General features: G+C 36.1%; 2 pseudogenes; one reads left to right on the forward strand and one right to left on the reverse strand.

Moving 5' to 3' along the window:
* Window positions 1–819: 819 nt before the first annotated feature.
* LOC111408452 lies at window positions 820–5479 on the forward strand (annotated as a pseudogene).
* Window positions 5480–11552: 6073 nt separating this feature from the next.
* LOC111408454 lies at window positions 11553–18438 on the reverse strand (annotated as a pseudogene).
* Window positions 18439–22373: the final 3935 nt, after the last annotated feature.

Genomic DNA, 22373 nt, shown 5'->3' on the forward strand with positions numbered 1-22373 from the left:
ATACCATGCGGCCGCACATGAAGAGGCAGGGATTTTGTTGAGCTGAAAATTTGAACCATGTGGTCGCATGGTTTAACACCATGTGGCCGCATGGCTTTAACGTTCGAAGAAAAATCTGAACTTTCGTTTTTAATTGAAACTCTTTCGGGGCTCCGTGAGGACATGATATAAAAGCCAAAATTCATCAGAAATAGGGTAAAACGTCCAGGGAGAAGAAAAATATAACTTTGGAGGCAAGGAACACGAACTTGAAGCCGATTTCACAAGGATTCAAGCGGGTTTTCAAGGTTTTATTCAAGATTTCAAGAATTTTCATACGGGTGCTATTCTTTCTATTTATTAATTTCGTTTTTTCTGTAATTATGAATCTTCTAGGCTAGGTTTTCAATTACTAGGTGATCGATGAACCGTTGTTTGTTATTTTAATTCCATATTTCATGAATTTAATATAAAGACTCGTTTGGACAATTTGATTGGTTTACATGCATTAATTTTCTTCCGCAATTAGTGGCCACGGTGACCTTACAGTTGGCTGACAGATCATTAACACATCCACGAGGAATAATTGAAGACGTGTTGGTTAAAGTGGAGAAGTTCATATTCCCAGCAGACTTTCTGATTTTGGATATGGAAGAAGATAAAGATGTTCCTTTAATACTGGGCAGACCATTCTTAGCCATAGGCAGAGCTTTGATCGACGTTCAGAATGGGCAGTTGATACTGAGATTGGGAGAATAACAAGTTTCATTCAATGTCTCCAAGGCCATGAAACTGCCAATAGAGACCGACAGATGTTTCAGGGTTGTCATGATTGATAAAATGATTGAAGAGTCACTTACATTGCAAAATCCATCAGATGCATTGGAGGCCTGCATTGCATATTCTAAATCCACGAATTCTGATTTTGAAGACATAGAAATGTGTGGAAGATTTTTGGAGTCCAACCCACCTTACACGCGGAAACGATACTTTGAGGAGCTTGGGATAGGGCCAGAGAAATCACAGCCATCTATTCTGAAGCCACCAAAGTTGGAACTTAAGCAGCTGCCCCCACACTTAAGATATGCATATTTGGGAAAGTCCAATACACTTCCAGTGATAATTTCAAACATGGTTAGTGAAGTGGAGGAGGAAAAACTGTTTAGGGTGCTTCGAGATAACAAGCAAGCAATTGGGTGGACCATTGTTAATATCAAAGGGATCAACCCTTCCTTATGTATGCATAAAATTCTCATGGAGAAGAATTTTCGACCAACAGTTGAAAGTCAAAGAATGCTAAACCCAAACATGAAGGAGGTAGTAAGAGCCGAGATGATCAAACTTCTGGATGCTGGAATAATCTACCTGATATCAGATAGTAAATGGACTGGTCCAGTACAAGTTGTGCCCAAGAAAGGAGGAATTACAGTGGTTCAGAATGAAAAGAATGAGTTGATTCCGATAAGGACGATAACAGGGTGGAGAGTTTGCATTGATTACCGCAAACTAAATACCGCTACAAGGAAAGATCATTTTCCTCTTCCATTTATAGATCAGATGTTGGAGAGATTGGCAGGCCATTCCCACTACTGCTTTCTGGATGGGTATTCGGGTTATAATCAGATACCAGTGGCACTGGATGATCAGGAGAAGACCACCTTCACATGCCCCTATGGTACCTTTACATACCGAAGAATGCCATTTGGACTTTGCAACGCACCTGCCACATTTCAGCGATGCATGATGGCAATTTTCTCAGATATGGTAGAGAAATTCATTGAAATCTTTATGGATGACTTCTCGGTCTTTGGGACTTCATTTGATGAGTGTTTGGATCACTTAAATTTGGTTTTGCAAAGATGCAGTGAAACGAACTTAGTATTGAACTGGGAGAAATGTCATTTCATGGTTCAAGAGGGAATAGTCTTGGGACATAGAGTATCGGCAAAGGGGATAAAGGTGGATAAGGCAAAAATTCAGGTTATTGAGAAATTACCACCACCTACATCAGTAAAAGGAGTTTGAAGTTTCCTTGGGCATGCAAGGTTTTATAAGAGGTTTATAAAGGACTTCTCCAAAATCACCAAGCCTCTGTGCAACTTGCTAATGAAAGAGGTATCTTTTGAGTTTGATGAGAAATGTTTGATAGCGTTCAATACTTTAAAGGAAAAACTCACAACGGCGCTTGTGATTGTGTCACCTGATTGGGATTTGCCCTTTGAGCTAATGTGCGATGCGAGTGATCATGCAGTTGGTGCGGTATTGGGACAAAGAAAAAATAAAATCTTTCATGTAATATACTATGCAAGTAGAACTTTGAACGACGCCCAAATCAACGATGCGACGACCGAGAAGGAATTGCTAGCTGTGGTTTATGCATTCGACAAGTTCAGATCGTATCTTGTTGGGTCTAAGGTCATCGTCTACACAAATCATGCCGCTCTGAAGTATCTTATGACAAAGAAGGATGCTAAGCCGAGATTCATCTGTTGGATATTGTTGTTGCAAGAGTTCGATATTGAGATCAAGGATAAGAAGGGCAGTGAAAATGTGGTAGCTGACCACCTATCAAGATTGGAACGGGATGAACCTGAGATGTTAGTTGACATCAATGAAATCTTTCCAGATGAGCAAATTTTTGGAGTAGAAATAGTCCCATGGTACGCTGATATCGTTAACTACCTTGTTAAGTCCATCCTACCACCAGAGTATTCTAGCCATCAAAGAAATAAGTTCTTCACAGAGCTGAAGTATTACTTTTGGGAGGATCCCATTCTCTACAGAAGAGGCGCAGATTAGATAATCAGAAGATGTATTCCTAAAGATGAAGTACCTGAGATTCTAGAACATTGTCACTCTTCTACATATGCTGGGCATTTTAGAGTTTCAAAGACTGCTGCAAAGATACTACAGTCGGGCTTCTATTGGCCTACTTTATTCAGAGACACATTTGAGTATGTGAAGAGATGCGATAAATGTCAACGAATCGGAAATATCTCAAGAAGAAATGAGATGCCACTAAATTACATCTTGGAGGTTGAAATATTTGATGTATGGGGAATACACTTCATGGGATCTTTTCCCCCATCGTCCTCAAATCAATATATCTTGGTGGCCGTTGACTATGTCTCTAAGTGGGTGGAAGCTGTTGCATTGCCTACTAACAACGCGAAAGTGGTGATAGAGTTCTTGAAGAAGTACATATTTACAAGATATGGTACACCGAGGGCAATAATAAGCGATGGGGGCAAACACTTTATAAATCGTCAATTAGAGCAGTTGTTGAACAAATATGGGGTGAAACATAAAGTAGTAACTCCATATCATCCACAAACCAATGGACAAGTTGAAGTTTCAAACAGGCAGTTAAAAAGAATACTGGAAGTTATAGTGAACTCATCCCGAAAAGATTGGTCTAAGAAGTTGGACGATGCACTGTGGGCTTACGAAACAGCGTTTAAGACACCAATAGGAATGTCTCCATACCGCTTGGTTTTTGGGAAAGAGTGTCATCTACCATTGGAGTTGGAGCACCGAGCATATTGGGCTATGAAACAGTTGAATATGGATCTCAAGGCTGCTGGTGAAAAACGACTGCTGCAACTTAATGAATTGGATGAGATGAGAATGGAAGCTTACGAGAACTCAAAGTTGATCAAGAAGCGCACCAAGAGATGACATGATTTAAACATTTAGAGGCGAGAGTTTGATGTTGGCCAGAAAGTGTTATTGTACAATTCTAGACTCAAACTCTTCCCAGGAAAGCTAAGAACAAGGTGGTCGAGTCCCTATACCATAACTAAGGTGATGCAATATGGGGCTATTGAAGTGAGTCACGAGACCAAAGGCACTTTCATCGTCAATGGGCAAAGACTGAAACATTATTGGGGTTGTAATTTCCCTAAGCAGAAGTCCACTATGCAACTCAATAACCCAATGTGAAGAAGATGCAGGAAAGTCGAGCTATCGACTATAAACTAGCACTGGGTGGGAGGCGACCCACTGTATCCTTCAATTTATTTTATTGCATTTGTTTAGAAATTTGTTTACATTTCGTATGTTTTATTAGGTCATCGATCATTCACGCATGATAGTCTAGGCACTACTCGTTTATAGTTGCATGAGTCGAGGTTAAAGAAAATGTTTTGGGTGTTTGAGTGTGAAGTAAAGAATTTTGTGGTTCAAAGTCATTCGTTTTATTTTTCATGATGTTTTTCAAAAAAAAATAAAAAGAAAAATTCGAAATATGGCGAGTCGAGTCAATTTTGAAATTGAAAACCAATTTCGGGGGATTTTTAAATTTCAAGGTGTGTTTAGGGTTATAACTGTAAGTTTTTTTTTTTTTTTTTTTTTTTAAAAAAAAAAAAAAAAAAAGGGAACAAAAAAAAAAAAAAAAAAATTTTTTTTTTTTTTTTTTTTTTTGAAAAAAAAAAATTTGGCTTGGTCCATGCAGCCGCATGGACTCACTTGCCATTACAACCCACTATTTTTTTTCCTTTTTCCCAAAATCACTCTCACACGAACACCCCAATTTTCCCCCCTCAAATCCACCTTCACATACAATCAACCACCAACAAACTTATTATTATTCACATCATTGGCATTGTTATCAAGAAATTTTGAAGCATACTCTCCAATTTCATCTCACAAAACTCTAAAGGTAAGAATTTTACTTTCTATGCAAAGTTTGAAGCTATTCTTTGATGTTATTTCCATTTTCGAATTGGGTAAGTGTTAATTGTGGACTAGCCCTAAGTGTAAATCAAAAACAAAGTGAAGGAAATTCCCAATGCACACAACATGTTCGATTAAATGTCAATGAGACATATAATTCGAAATTTTGAACTTTTCATTTGTGTGATGATATATCTTGTTAATGTGAGGAGTACTAGATGAGAAATCTCATGGAATTTCATTAGAAAACGTTAGCTTCACATATTTGTGCACATGACCACATAAATTGCTAAGCCATTTCAACTCACGTCACTAACTTCGTCCATGTATTTTCCTAACCAAACGACCTCCGATTGTAGTGAAATTTGGATATATGCTAGACCACAATGAGTACTTTTATATGCCCGGACCTTGTCTGGGGAAATTTTAATATTTCTCGGTGATGCTCGGGGCTGAACTTGGTCACTTAATCATGGGTCGAATTTTAAAAAATGCATGTTAGAGCCATAGTTTTGAGTTTTTCTCATTAATGCAATATTGATGTTACATTAACTTCCATGCGTTGAATATTGAACACATTTTGAAGAAAGTTTGGGGGATTTGTGCATGATAATGATATTCTTTATCGTTTTCTTATTTTAAGAACTTGATACACTTCGTTCCTTATTTGTGTAGAATGTCGTCGAAGAGAACATCAAAAGGTAAAGAAAAAGTTGGTTCCTCCTCCGGCACAGCCCGCACCAGAGAGCTAATAAGAGGTGTGCGAAGATTCTGTGATGCAGAAACATTAGCTCGATATGAGAACATAATACGCCATGGGGCATGATACTAGAGAGACAGGTCCGGTTAGATGATTTTCGTGGTTTTGAGTTGACAAATCTGATACAAATCTGTGGATGGGAGAACATTATCCACTTACACCCGACGTGGGTGTGAGGTAAGTGGATAATGTTCTCCCCAGCCGTCATTCATAACTTCTACAATCTTAATTTGGACAATGTGGTCCCAATTCCCACTCAATTCAATTGGAATGAAATGGCGAAGGTTCTCTTGGGAAGAGAGAATGCTTGGCCCCTACCCACTGCAGAGTGGCATCAAATTGAGCTTACTCTCTCCATAGCCATCCTCTGGGTCTTCATGTGCCATAGTATCGAACCCACATCGCATCGGACAACTTTCACGGATCAAACTGCTGGGTTCATATATCATTTAGTTCGGGGATGCAAAGTTGATTTGGCTACTCTTATCTTTGACCAGATATAAAATTTGGGAACCTGGGGAGATAGGCAGTCTTCGATGATCTTCCCTAGCTTGTTTAGCGGGATATGTCTTGCTGTCGGTGTTATAGTTGAGGCAGGGGAGATGCCTGAGAAATCAAGCCCGTTGATAAAGCTCACTACATTTGAAGTTCAGGAACGAGCTAGGGTAAGGAAGAGAGAACAAGACAGACTTGAGCAGCAAAGACAAAATGCGTAGGAAGAAGGACAAGCTGCTGAAGATTTACACTTACCACAAGCCCCGCCACAACCAGTTCAGATAGATTCGCAGCTACTTCGACATATATTTGCCACAACCACTAGAACTAGCAGGGATATACAAATTCTCCAGCAGAGGTTCGAGACAATGACCACCACTGTTGAAAAAGTGCAGAGAGACCTCTACTCCTCCCGAGACAACACAAAAGGGGCTTTGAATGAAGCCACAGCTGCAAGAAGAGAAGTAGAGACTATGAATGATAGGTTCAACATGTACGCTGGGAGAATGGATGGCATACAGTGGCGTGTGAACGAAACTTGGGATCGCTTGGGAAATATGAAAAGTAGTCTTCAAGCCATTCAGGCCGAGCAAGCACAGCAGTCCGAGTTGCTGTGACAAGTCCTATCTCGCCTCCCACCTCCTCCTGAAGATGATGCTGTGGCTCCCAGCTTCACACCACAGCCACCGAATTAATCAGGGGAGTTTTGTTAATCTCTTATTGCCAAGTTGCGTCAATGTTTTAAATTCTGCCATTTTAACTTTACATTTTATATTGAGGACAATGTATTGTATAAGTTTGGGGGATCGTAGCATAATTTCAAACAAATATTCGGCATGTAATTATTTTGCATATTCACAACCCATCATTAATTTTGACAAGTTTTTGCATGATGCATGCTTGATGAGTGAGTCTTGATGAACTTTTACATGCTTGTGTGGGTTTGGTAGCCTTGCTGGCTATGATGTGATTATTAGACATGTATAAGCTAGAAACTGTGGATTTAGTGCAGGATTTAATTTGCTAATACTTGTTGATGCATTGCTTGACACTCTTTTGCACGCCACTCATGTCACGTGTTAAGTTATTGATTGGCATTTTAGAATAAATTAGGAGAAACCTAGAATAACCCTCTACAACATTAACCCGTAATACCACTTTAAGAAAGTTTGGAGATGATTGAGCCATTGTAGGGAAACATGGAGATAAATGCGGGCTCCGTGCATGAAATTATAATGTGTGGATTGTTTAAACCCGGAAGGTGAGACATAGGTGAAAGCTTTAAGTGAGGATGGTTTTGGAAGTCAAATGTCTAGAAAAACAAAGAAGAGGCATAAAGTAAAAAGTGGAAAATTATTACTTCTCTAAAAAAAAGCCTTTATGACTCGAGCAAGTAAGTCTGAAAGGGTTTAAAACCTGATGCCCTAATGCCAACTGGTTTGGGAGTCATCGGCCTAAAACTCGTTACAAGGGTTATATAGAAAGCAAGAAAAATGAGAATTGATAAAAAGTCATCTTATCGAGCCTTTATAACTGGAGTAAATAAGACTACAAGGGTTTAAAACCTAGTTCCCTAAAGTCAACTGGTTTGGGAGTCATCGCCTAAAGCTCGTTACATGGGTTATATTGAAAGCAAATGAGAAGATGACACAAAAAAATAATAAAATAAAATAAAAGCCCTCGTTGGACATTTGGTTGATAGAACTATAACCTCAATGCAAGGCAAGTAGCTTAGTTTAATCCTAAAGGCTGAAGCAATCAAAATAAGGAGAGTCCCTACTTGTTGATATGTGAACTTGTAATGGTAAAATCTATCCAAACTAAGAGAGGGTAAGGATTAGAATTGTTTAAACTCCTAACCTTAGAATACATCCCGGAGAAATTGTGTGAAAAAAATACATTTGGGGATTGTGTATCTCTCGAGTGACGTAAGGATAAATTTGACTACTATGGGTCGGGAATAAACTAATCATAAGCTTGATATGAGTTCACACATACACGTTGAGTATTGCATTTGATGAGTAAAGGTTGATTCAATTCTCGCACTCTTGATATTGTTTCTATTATTATTACTAAGTCCAATCCTGAGACACGGCAAGCTATTAAGCCATGTTTGTTTAGCATTAAGTCACTACGTTGTTTGAGGACAAAGAATAGTTTAAATTTGGAGGATTTGATAAGTGTGTTTTTACACACTTATTTAGCTCACAAACATGACTTAAACATGGACAAAGTAGTTGAATTGTGACTTAATCTCGTTAAATTCATGCAATGTAGGTGTCTCTATGGAAAAGATGGAATTCAGAAGAAAAGAGTCGAAAAAGGACCAAAACGGAACAAAGCGATAGTTCGGGGACCAAAGGTGCAAATATTGAAAAGTTGAGCTAAAGTGCAGAACTAGAATGAAAATATACCAAGTACGAGATTGAGGATGATACAAGATGATCGGAGGAAGAAAGAAGTAACATTGGACTGAATTGAAGAAAAGTGAAAGATGAAGGACTAAATTGAAATTAATCAAAAGATGAGCCGAGCAAGTGATCAAGGAATTGATTGACCCAAACATCAATTAGGAGTCAATATTTGATAATGGAACAAAAGAAAGAAAGAAAAGAGATCAAGAAAAAAGAAAACGGAGTTCACGGACCAAAATAGCAAGGTTGTAAAGTTACAACCTTGCTGCCGCATGTAACTATACCATGCGGCCCCACATGAAGAGGCAGGGATTTTGTTGAGCTGAAAACTTGAACCATGCGGCCGCATGGCTTTAACATTCGAAGAAAAATCTGAACTTCCGTTTTTAATTGAAACTCTTTCGGGGCTCCGTGAGGACATGATATAAAAGCCAAAATTCATTAGAAATAGGGTAGAACGTCCAAGGAGAAGAAAAATATAACTTTGGAGGCAAGGAACACGAACTTGAAGCCGATTTCACAAGGATTCAAGCGGGTTTTCAAGGTTTTATTCAAGATTTCAAGAATTTTCATACGGGTGCTATTCTTTCTATTTATTAATTTCGTTTTTCTGTAATTATGAGTCTTCTAGGCTAGGTTTTCAATTACTAGGTGATCGATGAAACGTTGTTTGTTATTTTAATTCCATATTTCATGAATTTAATATAAAGACTCGTTTGGACAATTTGATTGGTTTACATGCATTAATTTTCTTCCGCAATTAGTGACCAATGATTGTGTGAGTGTTGATGACTTATTTCTTACATTCGAGAGAAGTGGAATAGGTTCGATAAGGTGTAAATTAACATAGGGTCCGATAGGGGATAGAGATATACCCCTATACTTTATGCAATTCTTTAATTGTTCACAAAACCACATGCGTTCTTATATATTTGCATCATCCATAAAGATATAGGCTGGTGGTGTGCAAGAATATGTCTAATATATATCGAGAGAATATATTGGATAGAATTAGGAACGTTGAATTGGCAAATCTCCATCGGGTCATTAATTTTATGAAATTATGATTTTTATAACTTCAATTGGAGATTCGTGATCCTAGTGACTTTAGTTTGATTCATTTCCCTAAATTAACTTTTGAACTTGCATCATTTCATTTACTTGAGTGTTTGAGTCTTTTAAATTAGAGAAATTTTGAAATTAGGGTTTCTAATTGAGAAATTAGGGTTTTCAATAGAAATTAGGGTTTTTAGTGAAATTAGGGTTTTTAATTGAAATTAGGGCTTTTTGCTTTTAGACCATATTTTCACTCTATTAGATTTGGTTAAGGTTAGATTATATAGAATTGAAATACTCAATCTCTGAGGGACGATATTCGGATTTATTAAAATCCACTTTATTACTTATTACGAACCGTACACTTGCGGTAGTTTTAAATCGAAAGAATTATTTCGTGAGCATGCATGTTACAATTTAGAAAGTTTTCTGCTTTATTTCTATTTATATAGCATGACAGATAGTTCGAGTCTACTGTTCTGTGTGTAACTATTTGAACTCTCTTGTTATTTATTTAATTTAGCCAAAATGCTACATTTAACATAGAAGAAAAAAAACAATAAGATGAAAATAATTTTTTTGCAATTTTACGCTTCATGCCTTTTTGTAATTTTCATTTTTATTGAAATAGTTGAATAATGGATGTCTTGTTTTTAACAAGTCCATGTAAATGAGTGACTCTTGAATAACAAAAACTCGTAAACAAATATTGGCAAAGTTGTATTCCCATGAACCTTTTTGAAGTACTGTATACGAATCTTAGGATGCAGAAAAGAACATTTGTAAGGACTAACAACTGACGAACTATTAACTCATTACACATCATAAAAAAATCATTATCAAAGCATACATGAATAGAACTATAAAACATAACTTCATAATTAATGCATGAAGGACATGTATGTAGGCAAGTAAAACATGAAATGACAACATAATCAATTAGAAATCAATCAATCAACGGCTACCACATGCCACCAATTCTGAGGACATATTTAACCCCAAACCCTAATAGAAATGTATAAAAGGCGTGCTTGAGAAGGGAAGGGAATGTTGAATTTGAAATAGTTTCCTCCCAAATAGCTATTTCTCTTCTTGTTCTCTATTGAGTAGTAGAATGGTGAGTTTAGGAAGGGAAACCCTAGCTAGGTGATCAGAGGAATTTGTTGATCATCTTTTAGAGGCAGACAATGAGATTTTAGTAGTTTACTGACTTATGGTATTGTTCTTTTAATGAGGCTAAAATGTTAAAAGAAAGACAGAAACTAAGAGGAACGTTAAGCATTCTTCATGAACTTTGATCCAATTGAACAGTAATTTATTCACATTGTTTTTCTATCTATATGGTGGAGATCAACATTCGACCTTTACGTCGCGATTTCTGTTCATCTGATCAAGATTTGACCTTTTTGTTAGACTTGGATTGTATATAATGGCAATTGGCAATAACTTTGACCTTGAGAGTGCTGATGATATTATATCCTTTTACCTTTTGTTGGTAAAATCTTCCAATTTGTGCCTATTTAAAATGACGTGTTTTATTCTTGATGGGTTTTTGATACATGCACTTCTATTAGATTATAATGCAGCTTTTCACATTTGGCATCTAATTGTATAAAATAACACGTTACACTTATTGTCCGATAGGATTTATTGTTAGTCTAACTAAGCCCATGTTTGGTTTGGATTAAATTCAAAATTTTAGTAAATTTTGATAAAAGTTGATGGAATGTGTGGTTGAAAAGTTATTTGTCCCGTGAAATGTCATGTTGAAATTCATTTTTAACTTCGACTTAGAGTTAATCAATTTTGTAACTGATCATCAAAGGTTAAACAGGAAAATAGTTTTGGAACAAATTGAAACAATATTAACTTGACTCACCAACTTGAAGATTTAAATACAAGAAACATCTTTATACCTACCAAAATTTGAGGTGTTGTTATGATGATACATGTCAATAACCTTCATTCCAATTACTTTCAATTCCTTTAAATGAAGACAACATGACAATCGGTAGATAATTTCATTTTCTATTGCAAAAACATTCGGGATTTTATTACACACATGATAACAACATATTTTACTTTTTAAGAGGGAACTTCGAGGAGTAGACATTATGACTCTCAAATAGGTACTAGCAAGAGCGCGGACGGATGGTCACAAGTAAAGGAAACTTTTAAGTTACTATGATTCCATGGGCTTCGGTTATATCGAAATCTTTTTCTGCTACTCCAAGTGGCAAGGCAAAGTTAAAATGGAGCATTAATTTTGCTAATGCAAACTCGTCAACAGCTATGGAAAATGTAATATCAGGGTAGTCTCTCCAACCAACACCAAATGGAATGTACTCAAAATTAAGCCCTCTAAAGTCTATTCCTGTGTTTAAAAACCTTTCTGGTTGAAAATCGTTAGGATTTTCCCACACGAATGGGTCTCTTCCAATTGCCCAAGAATTGGTTATTACTCGGGTTCCAAGTGCAATATCATACCCCGATACTGAACTATCTTGGGTAGATTCTCGAGGGAGCAGCAAAGGAAACGGAGGATGTAATCTTAGGCTCTCTTGCATCACTGCCTTTAAATAGTGAAGTTTCTCTAAATCATCTTCTGTTATATCTAGTTTGCTTCTAGCTACTTGTCTCACCTCATTCTGCAATTTCTCCATTACTTTTGGGTGTCTCAAAAGCTCTGCTATTGTCCACTCCAAAGTAGTATATATTGTATCGGTCCCAGCCGCAAAAATATCCTGTCATAAACGAGATCTCTCGTATCTAAATATGCTTTAATGGTTTTGAACACACATCGATGGACCTTTCTAACTCTTCATGAAAGAAATCATGCAAAAAAATAAAAAAAATTTATCCACTTTATCCCATTTTAATTTCTTGATTGTTTTAGGCGATCAAGATGAAGTTTAACAGTTTTTCAGGTTCTTTAAATGCTGCTTTCAACAAGGAAATACTAATGTTAACCAAATTGTTCTTAACTGTAAGATAATGTTTTAGAACAATTTGCAAGTGAATAGTTTAGTTCAGACATATACATACAAACGCCGAGAGGAAGAGACTGAGGGATTCGTACAAAAATGACAGCTTTGATTGTATCATTTTCAATAGGGGAAACAGCTATGTTTTCTCTCTGAACTTCAAGCAATATGTACACAAGATCTGCTTCATTGCTGCTGTCTTTCAGATTTGTCTCTCCTTTATTTCGATTTCAGTGCTCTGCAACTACACCTTCTAAAAATTCATCAACCCTTCTTGCCAATTTCTCAACTGCAGCTTCGAAACCATTAACACGCTTAATCCAGTTCAGCCCTGGAACATAATCACCTGGACTAAAAATACCTACTAATTCTGACACTTCCTTTACCAATGACTCAAATTTTGTGCTTCCTCCTGCCTCACCATCACTATATTTCCTCCCTCGGGCCACTCGAGATAAAATATCATTAGTAAGCGTCACAAGTATATTGCTGAAGTTTATCGAATATGAAGAATAATGTCTAATTTTCTCGATCATAAGGAACATTTCTTCTTCTCGTATATGACGAAAGGATTGAACTCTCTTGTTACTCAAAAGATGAAGCACACATATACTTCTCACCTGCCTCCAGTACTCCCCATAAGGAGCAAAAGCTATGTCCCTAGAGCCATAAATAACTTTGTCAATAATGCTCAACTTTGGCCTGTTTGAGAAAATCACGTCCTGATTTTTCATGATCTCGCGAACAGCATCTGTTGAGCAGTAAACTTGATTTTTGGATCAAATAATATGGGCTTAAGGATTTTGCCTATAGGCCCAAATCAATTAAAATGCCCAACATGCATAGCATTTCTAGAAGCATTTTCTAGAAAAATCTATATAAATATCTACTAGAAAAATCTATATAAATATCTAAGTAAGATATGTAATTTTATAAAGAATATCTAGAGAATTCTAGGAAAATATCTTGATATGTGGTCTAAGTATCTCTAGAAAATGTGTGGACTAGAATATTCTTATAAACACTATATAAATGGGTAGTGCCCTCCATTTTGTAACAAACCAAAAAAGTGTGTAAAGTCTTGAAGTTGAGAAATACAAGTTTCCTTTTTTCACTTTCTTCTTCCTATTAGTGTTGTCCTCTTAAAAGCCTTAGCCAATCCAAGTAAATAAACACATCTTTCCTCCAACAAATTGGTATCAGAGCCCCAAGATTCTTGTGAAAAATGGCAAGTGGGATGATTCCTTTTCAAGTCCCCCAACTCAACAAGGATAACTATGACAATTGGAGTATAAGGATGAAAGCATTGCTCGGGTCGCAAGATGCATGGGAGATCGTAGAGAAAGGCTACACGGAGCCACAAGACGAGGTTACTCTATCCCAAGTACAAAGGGATAGTTTGAAGGATGCAAGGAAGAAGGACAAGAAGGCGCTCACCCTTATCTATCAAGCCTTAGATGAAGGCATGTTCGAGAAAGTAGCTTGTGCTACTACAAGTAAGGAAGCATGGGAGATCTTGCAAAACTCCCACAAAGGAGTTGAGAAGGTGAAAAAGGTTCGACTTCAAACACTTCGAGGTGAGTTTGAAGCTTTACATATGAAAGAATCGGAATCAATTTCTAATTACTTCTCTAGAGTATTAACTATTGTGAATCAATTAAAATTGAATGGAGAAAAGTTGAACGACACTCGAGTAATTGAGAAGATACTTAGGTCTTTAGATTCTAAATTTGACTACATAGTTGTAGCCATTGAGGAATCTAAAGATCTAGATAGTATGAGTGTCGATCAACTCATGGGATCTTTACAAGCCCATGAGGAAAGACTAAGGAAGAAAGTGCAAGAAGAGCCATTAGAGCAAGCTCTTCAAATAAAGCTCACTTTGAACGAGGGTGAAGGAAGGTTCAATAGTAGAAGAAGCCAAAGAGGAAGAGGACGAGGCCAAGATCGAGAAAGAATTGCATTCTACAAGGAGGAAAGAAGACAAAGTTCGTTTTCTAATAGAGGTCGCGGAAGAGAAAAAGGTACGAGGAAAAATGAAGGACCAAGGTATGACAAATCTCAAATTAAATGTTACAATTGTCAAAAACTTGGTCATTATGCTTCAGAATGTAGAAATATAACTAACCAAGTTGAGGAGAAAGCCAATTACGCTTGTCGGGAAAGTGAAGTAGATCCTGCACTACTATTGGCTTACAAAGGTGAAGAGAGCAGAGAAAAGAATACTTGGTATTTGGATACAAGAGCAAGCAACCATATCTGTGGAAGAAAAAACATGTTTGTTAACATTACCTTTGGAGATGAATCCAAGATCCCAGTGAAAGGAAAAGGTAAAATCTTGATCCGCTTAATAAATGGTACGCATCAGTTTATCTCAAATGTCTATTATGTGGCCAATATGAAGAATAACATTTTAAGTTTGGGACAACTCCTAGAGAAGGGCTATGATATTCATTTAAAGGATCATAGTCTTTCAATAAGATATCAAAGAGAAAATTTGATTGCCAAAGTCCCTATGACAAGAAATAGAATGTTTGCGTTAAGCATTCAAAATGATGTCGCTAAATGATTAAAAGCTTGTTTTAAAGATTTATCTTGGCTTTGGCACTTGAGATTTGGACATCTTAATTTTGGAGGCTTAAAGTTGTTAAGTAAGAAGAAAATGGTGAAAGGTTTGCCTCCAATAAATCATGCGGATCAATTATGTGAAGGATATGGAAAGCATTCGAGAAAAAGTTTTCCAAAAGAAGCATCTACAAGAGCTAAGAAGCCGCTAGAACTTGTAAAATCCAATGTTTGTGGGCTAATTAACTCAAGCTCTCTCGGTAAGAGCAATTATTTTCTTCTTTTTATTGATAATTTTAGTAGAAAGACTTGGGTCTATTTTCTTAAACAAAAATTGGAAGTTTTTGAAACTTTTAAGAAGTTTAAAACTCTTGTTGAAAAAGAAAGCGGATATAGTATAAAAGCCTTGAGATCGGATAGAGAAGGAGAGTTCACCTCTAAAAAGTTTGAGAAATATTGTGAGGAGAATGGAATTCGTCGTCCATTGACGGTTTCATACTCTCCACAACAAAATGGAGTAGTAGAAAGAAAGAATAGATCCATTTTTAACATGACTCGCTGCATGCTCAAAAGTAAGAGATTGCCCAAAGAAATTTGGGCCGAAGCTATTAATTGTGCCGTGTATCTGTCTAACCGATCACCTTCTAGAAGTGTGTGGAATAAGACACCACAAGAAGCATGGAGTGGAAGAAAGCCTAGCATCTCTCACTTACGAGTATTTGGGAGCATTGCATATGCTCATGTACCAGATCAAAAATGGTCCAAGTTAGATGACAAAAGGGAAAGATATGTCTTCATCGGCTATGACTCTCGCTCTAAAGGCTACAAGTTGTATAATCCAAGCAATGAGAAGATCACCGTAAGTAGAGATGTCGAGTTTGATAAAGAAGGAGCTTGGGATTGGGGTGTCCAAGAAGAAGACTATAAATTCTTACCATTCTTTTATGAAGAAGAACAAAAGAATGGAGAGCAGCAAGAGATTATCAGTCCACCTCTATCACCTACTCATGGAAATGCTTCTCCATCATCTTCACGAGAAGAAAGTTCAAGCGAAAGGACACCACGGATGAGGAGCCTACAAGAGCTATATGAGGTAACCGAAAATCAAAATGATCTCACACTTTTTTATCTTTTTGTCGATTGTGAACCAATAGGGTATGAAGAAGCGGTGCAAAATAAAAGATGGAGATATGCTATGGATGAAGAGATTAAGGCTATAGAGAAAAATGACACGTGGGAGCTGACAACTCTTCCCAAAGAAAAGAGAGCAATCAGAATTAAGTGAGTGTACAAGGCAAAGAAGAACGCTAAAGGAGACGTAGAAAGATACAAAGCAAGATTGGTTGCCAAAGGTTAAAACCAACGGTCGGGAATTGATTATGAAGAGGTATTTGCTCCTGTTGCTCGTTTAGAAGCCATAAGATTAATTATCTCTCTTGCAGCGCAAAATAAGTCGAAGATATTTCAAATGGACGTAAAATCAGCTTTTCTAAATGGTTATCTCGAAGAAGAAATCTATGCGGAGCAACCAATGGGCTATAAAGTAAAAGGACATGAAGGTAAAGTCTTGAAACTAAAAAAGGCTTTATATGGGTTGAAACAGGCTCCAAGAGCATGGAATAGTAGAATTGATAAGTATTTTCTAGAAAATAACTTCACAAAATGCCCTCACGAGTATGCCCTTTATACAAAGGTAAATGAGAAAGGAGATATTTTGCCTGTTTGTTTGTATGTAGATGATCTTATATTTACAGGAAATAATCAATATATGATCACTGAGTTTAAGAAGGTCATGGCTCAAGAACTTGAGATGACGGATATCGGCCACATGGCCTACTATCTTGGGATAGAGGTAAAGCAAATGGAGGACTGCATTTTCATCTCACAAGAAGGATATGCGAAAGAAATTCTAAAGAAATTCAATATGGAGGACTGTAAGCCCATATGCACCCTCGTCGAATGCGGAATCAAGTTGTCGAAGAATGATGAAGGTGAAAAAGTAAATCCAGCACTTTTTAAGAGTCTTGTTGGAAGTCTAAGATATTTGACGTGCACAAGACCAGATATCCTTTTTGGAGTTGGGCTCATTAGTCGCTATATGGAGACACCTACCATGACCCATATAAAAACTGCAAAGAGAATTCTTCGCTACATCAAAGGTACGCTTGATTATGGCTTAGTCTATTCATCATCTAATGAGTTCAAACTTGTTGGATATAGTGACAGCGATTGGGACGGAGATAGTGATGATAGAAAGAGTACGACTAGGTACGTGTTTTACTTGGGCGACACAGCTTTCACTTGGAGCTCAAAGTAGCAATCGATCGTAGCACTATCTACATGTGAAGCTGAATATGTTGCAGCTACATCAAGTGTCTACCATGCGATTTGGCTTAGAAACTTGTTGAAGACGCTTGGAGTATCACAAGAAAAGCCAATCGAAATCCATGTTGATAACAAATCGGCATTGGCATTGGCAAAGAACCCAGTATTCCATGATAGAAGCAAGCACATTGATACAAGATATCACTTCATAAGAGAAAGCATTGCAAAGAAAGAAGTGCAGCTGAAATATGTAACCTCCTAGGAGCAGATCGCCGACATTCTCACTAAGCCACTCAAGCATGATGTGTTCCGCAAGTTAAGAACTCTACTTGGAGTAGCAAAATCAAGTTTAAGGGGGGATGTTGAGTAGTAAACTTGATTTTTGGACCAAATAATATGGGCTTAAGGATTTTGCTTATAGGCCCAAATCAATTAAAATGCCCAACATGCATAGCATTTCTAGAAGCATTATCTAGAAAAATCTATATAAATATCTACTAGAAAAATCTATATAAATATCTAAGTAAGATATGTGGTTTTATAAAGAATATCTAGAAAATTCTAGGAAAATATCTTGATATGTGGTCTAGGTGTCTCTAGAAAATGTGTGGACTAGAATCTTCTTGTAAACACTATATAAAGGGGTAGTGCCCTCTATTTTGTAACAAGCCACAAAGTGTGTAAAGTCTTGAATTTGAGAAATACAAGTTTCCTTTTTTCACTTCCTTCTTCCTATTAGTGTTGTCCTCTTAAAAGCCCTAGTCAATCCAAGTTAGTAAACCCATATTTCCTCCAACAGCATCAGCAGACGAGACAATAAGTACTGGCACTCTTCCGTGATGAAGCAACATGAGTGGACCATAGCGTTTGGATAGTGCTTGCAGTGAGCGATTGGGCAATAGACCGAGTTGATGAAGATTTCCAATCACGGGAAGCTTTGGTGGAGTTGGGGGCAATCTTGTCGGGGCTGCTGAAGAAGGATTACCATACCATTTGAAGAAGAAAAAGATGAACAAAATTAAAGAGAGAAGAGGAACTATCAAATATGAAAAAGAAATCATTTTCTTTTATTTACAGATATTAGAGCGGCTGCCAGGGTGAACCAAGAAAGAAGAAGCGAGAGGAAAAAAGTGGCTAGAAGAAGTGATGTGCAAGATATTATTATCTATGAACAATTGAAAATGTGATTGGAACCAGATAAGTGTGAAAGCTAGGTTTCATGAATGGACAGTGCAGGCACTATCCTCTCTTTTAATTAGTGTAGTGAAATTCAGTAAGATATTCATAATATGCTCTACTATTTAATTAGGAAGACATATAGCTGAAATCATAATTTTTTATTTTTCATATTCATCAAAATCATCTATTTGAGGGGTCCCTTTGATTTTGTACAATTCAATCATGAAAGTTAGCTAAATAAACACGATTTTCACCAAATACAAACCACATAGCATGGGGTGGGATTGCCTAAGGCATATATTTCTAGATCCCTCTATTAGATGACAATGATTCTGAATGAGGTCACTATCCACGTATTAGTTAGTATGTTCAATGGTTTTTTATGGTATCTAACAATGTCGTTGCTTATGTGATTCTCTTTGTGAGATGTCAGTAAGAAGCTAAGAAATGTTACTTCTGCACATGATTTAAGAGGGACCGAAGTGTTCTTGTGGGAATAGCGGGAAGAAATGCAAATATGTAGTAACATATGTCATTTTTGTCACTACAACGAAAATGACCTTTTGCAACGCTCAAAAGGCAACATTCGTGAACTGAGCGTCGCTAAAGGGTCTATTGCAACATTTTATTAAGCGAATGTTGCCATCAATTAATTTAATTTAGCTTTGGCACCGTTTTTTAATTGCATGTTGCCAAAATTTCCTTTCGCAACGTTCATTGAATGTAGGAATGATAAAAATATCTGTCAAACTCGATATCCGTGAGCCCCACCCCGTTCCCACTTAATCGGGTTGGGTATGGTGCGTGGGGATTCCGTCCCAAGGCGATACGGGTAATGGGGGCCTGTCCCGCTCCATTTAATTTTTTATTATTATTATTTTAAAGAATTCAATACTTTAAACTCTTATTTGATGTCCATTCTTTTTAAAATACATTTTTCTCTTTTTTCTTTTCAACCACACATTTTTTAATAAAATAATATTACACATAAATTCAAAACTTTTCATTATTTTAATCGCACATTCTCTGTCAATCTACTATTCTAAAATGCATCATTAGGAAAATGGGGCTCAAACAGGCCCTAAATAAAATAAGTCAACAAAATTTCATTAATTCTAATAGAAGATAACAACTAAGATTATCTAATATAATAAACAATAAAAATCCAAGTTTACCAAATATATTCGAATAATTTAACTTTTAAAAATATATAAACTAATTAAAAAATTTAATAACTACATTATTGTCTCACTCAAATGAATGGGGGCATTAAAATGAATTATCAACAACTATATAAAAAAAATTAAACAGGTACGTAACGGGGCAACCACATCGCCCCAACCCTGACCAGCTTTAAACGGGTAACGGGACGAGAAAATATCTAGCGGGGTGGGGGACGGGGAGCCGACCCTGCCCTGTTTCCATCCTTACTTGAGTGCTACGAAAAATTTCATTTTCTGTAATGAATGTTATCAAAACCTGGTTCTATAACAACTTTAAATGCCTGTTGCTAAAACTCTTAATATATAGCCTTTTGCATCGTTTATTGACTATTGTGAAAAGTTTCACTTTTTGTAACGTTTTTGAATCTTGCGAAAAGTTTCATTTTTGCAACGTTTAATGAATGTTGTTAAAACCTAGTTCTATAACAACACTCAATGTATGTTGCTGAAACTCTTAATATATAGCGTTTTAAACCTTTATTGGCTGTTGCGAAAAGTTTCATTTTTTACAACATTCTTTGAATGTTGCGAAAAGTTTCATTTTTGCAACTTTTAATGAATGTAGTTAAAACCTAGTTCTATAGCAACGTTCAATGCCTATCGTTGAAACTCTTAATATATAGCTTTTTGCAACGTTTATTGATTGTTGCGAAAAGTTTCACTTTTTGCAACGCCTTTTTAATGTTTATTTTTTGCAACGTTTAATAAATGTTGCTATATGTGTGTATTACAACAAGGATTTGCAACATTTATTATTTGTTGCAAAATAATAATAAATAAATAAATTCATCACAAGTGTAATTTCAATTAATCCTACCTATTAATTTAAACTTATTTAAAAATTTAATTTACAAAAAAAATCCTAAAAATTAAAATATAGAATAAATTTAAAAATTTTAAAAATAAAATTCTATATATAATACGAAAATAATATACTGAAACTATATTTAAAATTTTCGAACTAAAATCAGACAATTTTAGTGCGAAAATTTTAATAAAACTTACTAGAATAATTCTTATAATAAAATATACAAATTTTAGCTAACCACAAATTTTAAATTAAATTATTCTATATCCCTACTATAAATATAGGGTACATCTATTTACATCCACAATTTTTTATATATTCTTCCCTTAAAAATATTACAATTTTAAAAAATTACTATATTCATTCACATCACATTCCAATATTGTCCTTATTGAATTATTTAATTTAAGCATTATATATCCACACAAAATTTATATATTCATTCTACTCTAAATCCCTAATACAATTTCAAAATTAAAAAAAAAATCACTATATTCATCCCCGTTACATATATTAACCTTCTTAAAATTCAATAATTAATTCTATAGATAAAATATTATATTTAAAACTAAATTAAATGTCCCATAGGTGTGTTATTTGCCACGTGAATTCGTCTATTATATTTTATTGACAAATATTCATTTTTGTGTTTGATAAAAATCAACTTTTTGAGGCTATGCACAATTTTGAAATAAAATAAAATTTATATATGAATCCCTCTCTCTTAAAAAGGGTTTAATATTCATTTATATCACAGTCCATTCATATGCTATCGATCAAATTGGTTCTTCTATAGTTCAAAATTTGAGTTATATGAGGGCTCAAATGAAACATGTTCACCACACATGACCATCAAAGAAAACAAATGTGATCCAAGAATCAAGCCCGACGAAGACGAACTTAGGAAGAGGCCCTTTGATTATCGAAGGAGGACGACGATGCGTTCGAGGGCAAAGCGGATCAATCAAGTGATGTGTTTACTTATGCAATCAACCATTGATGAAACATCAATTTATGTAAGAAAGCGAGCAAGTTTTATGTTGGGATCAATAATCGAAACCATTTGGATCAACACGATACAAGCAGCTAATGTTGGAGCCGAACAATAACATTATGCGACCGCATAGTGCTGGAAACCATGCGGTCACATGGTGGTCGACTGAGAGTTAAGGGAGGCAACACAAGTGACTCGTATGATCGCAATGGAGAGTACCATGAGATCGCATGGTACTAAGTGGCACCGAAACCTTTTCATGAAATTTTCTTAATTGTATCAAAACTCTATTTTTTGGTATCTTTGCAATCTCTTAGGACTTTATTCCGGTTTTATCTAGATTTTAGGGTTTAGTATAAGTATTTTTTTATTTTTTCATCTTACAACTTTAACATTATTGAGTGAAAAAGCAATAGTTCGACCCAACCAACACCTAGAGGGGGGGTGAATAGGTGTTTATGCGGAATTAAAACAATTAATTAACTGATACAACAAGTCACATCAATTATGCATTGCCTAGATTCATTCACATACTTTATCTACCTAAGTTGAATTACCGGTTGAAAAATAAATAACAGAAAGCAGTAAAAACACAACAAAATGTTAACGGAGAAAACCCAACTGGGTAAAAACTCCGGGCACAAGCCAGTAGAGATCCACTATAGAAGATACTGACTTACAGTACGTCAGACATTATTGATTCTAAGAATATTCTGACCTCCTTACTGTATCGACCATAGCTATCCTGGATTTTGCAGATCTGCGCCAAAATCCCAGCTTTGAATATCTTCTACCTCCTGTGAATCACCAAGCACTCCAGCTCTTCAGGCAATTTCCTTCTCGGATCTTCAAACAGATGATCTTCTGGAAGTTTATATAGAGATATGAAAGGGTGTTTTGGTTTTGTGAGGGTTGAT

This window comes from Olea europaea, chromosome 13 (genome assembly GCF_002742605.1).
Source record: "Olea europaea var. sylvestris chromosome 13, O_europaea_v1, whole genome shotgun sequence".
NCBI lineage: Eukaryota > Viridiplantae > Streptophyta > Magnoliopsida > Lamiales > Oleaceae > Olea > Olea europaea.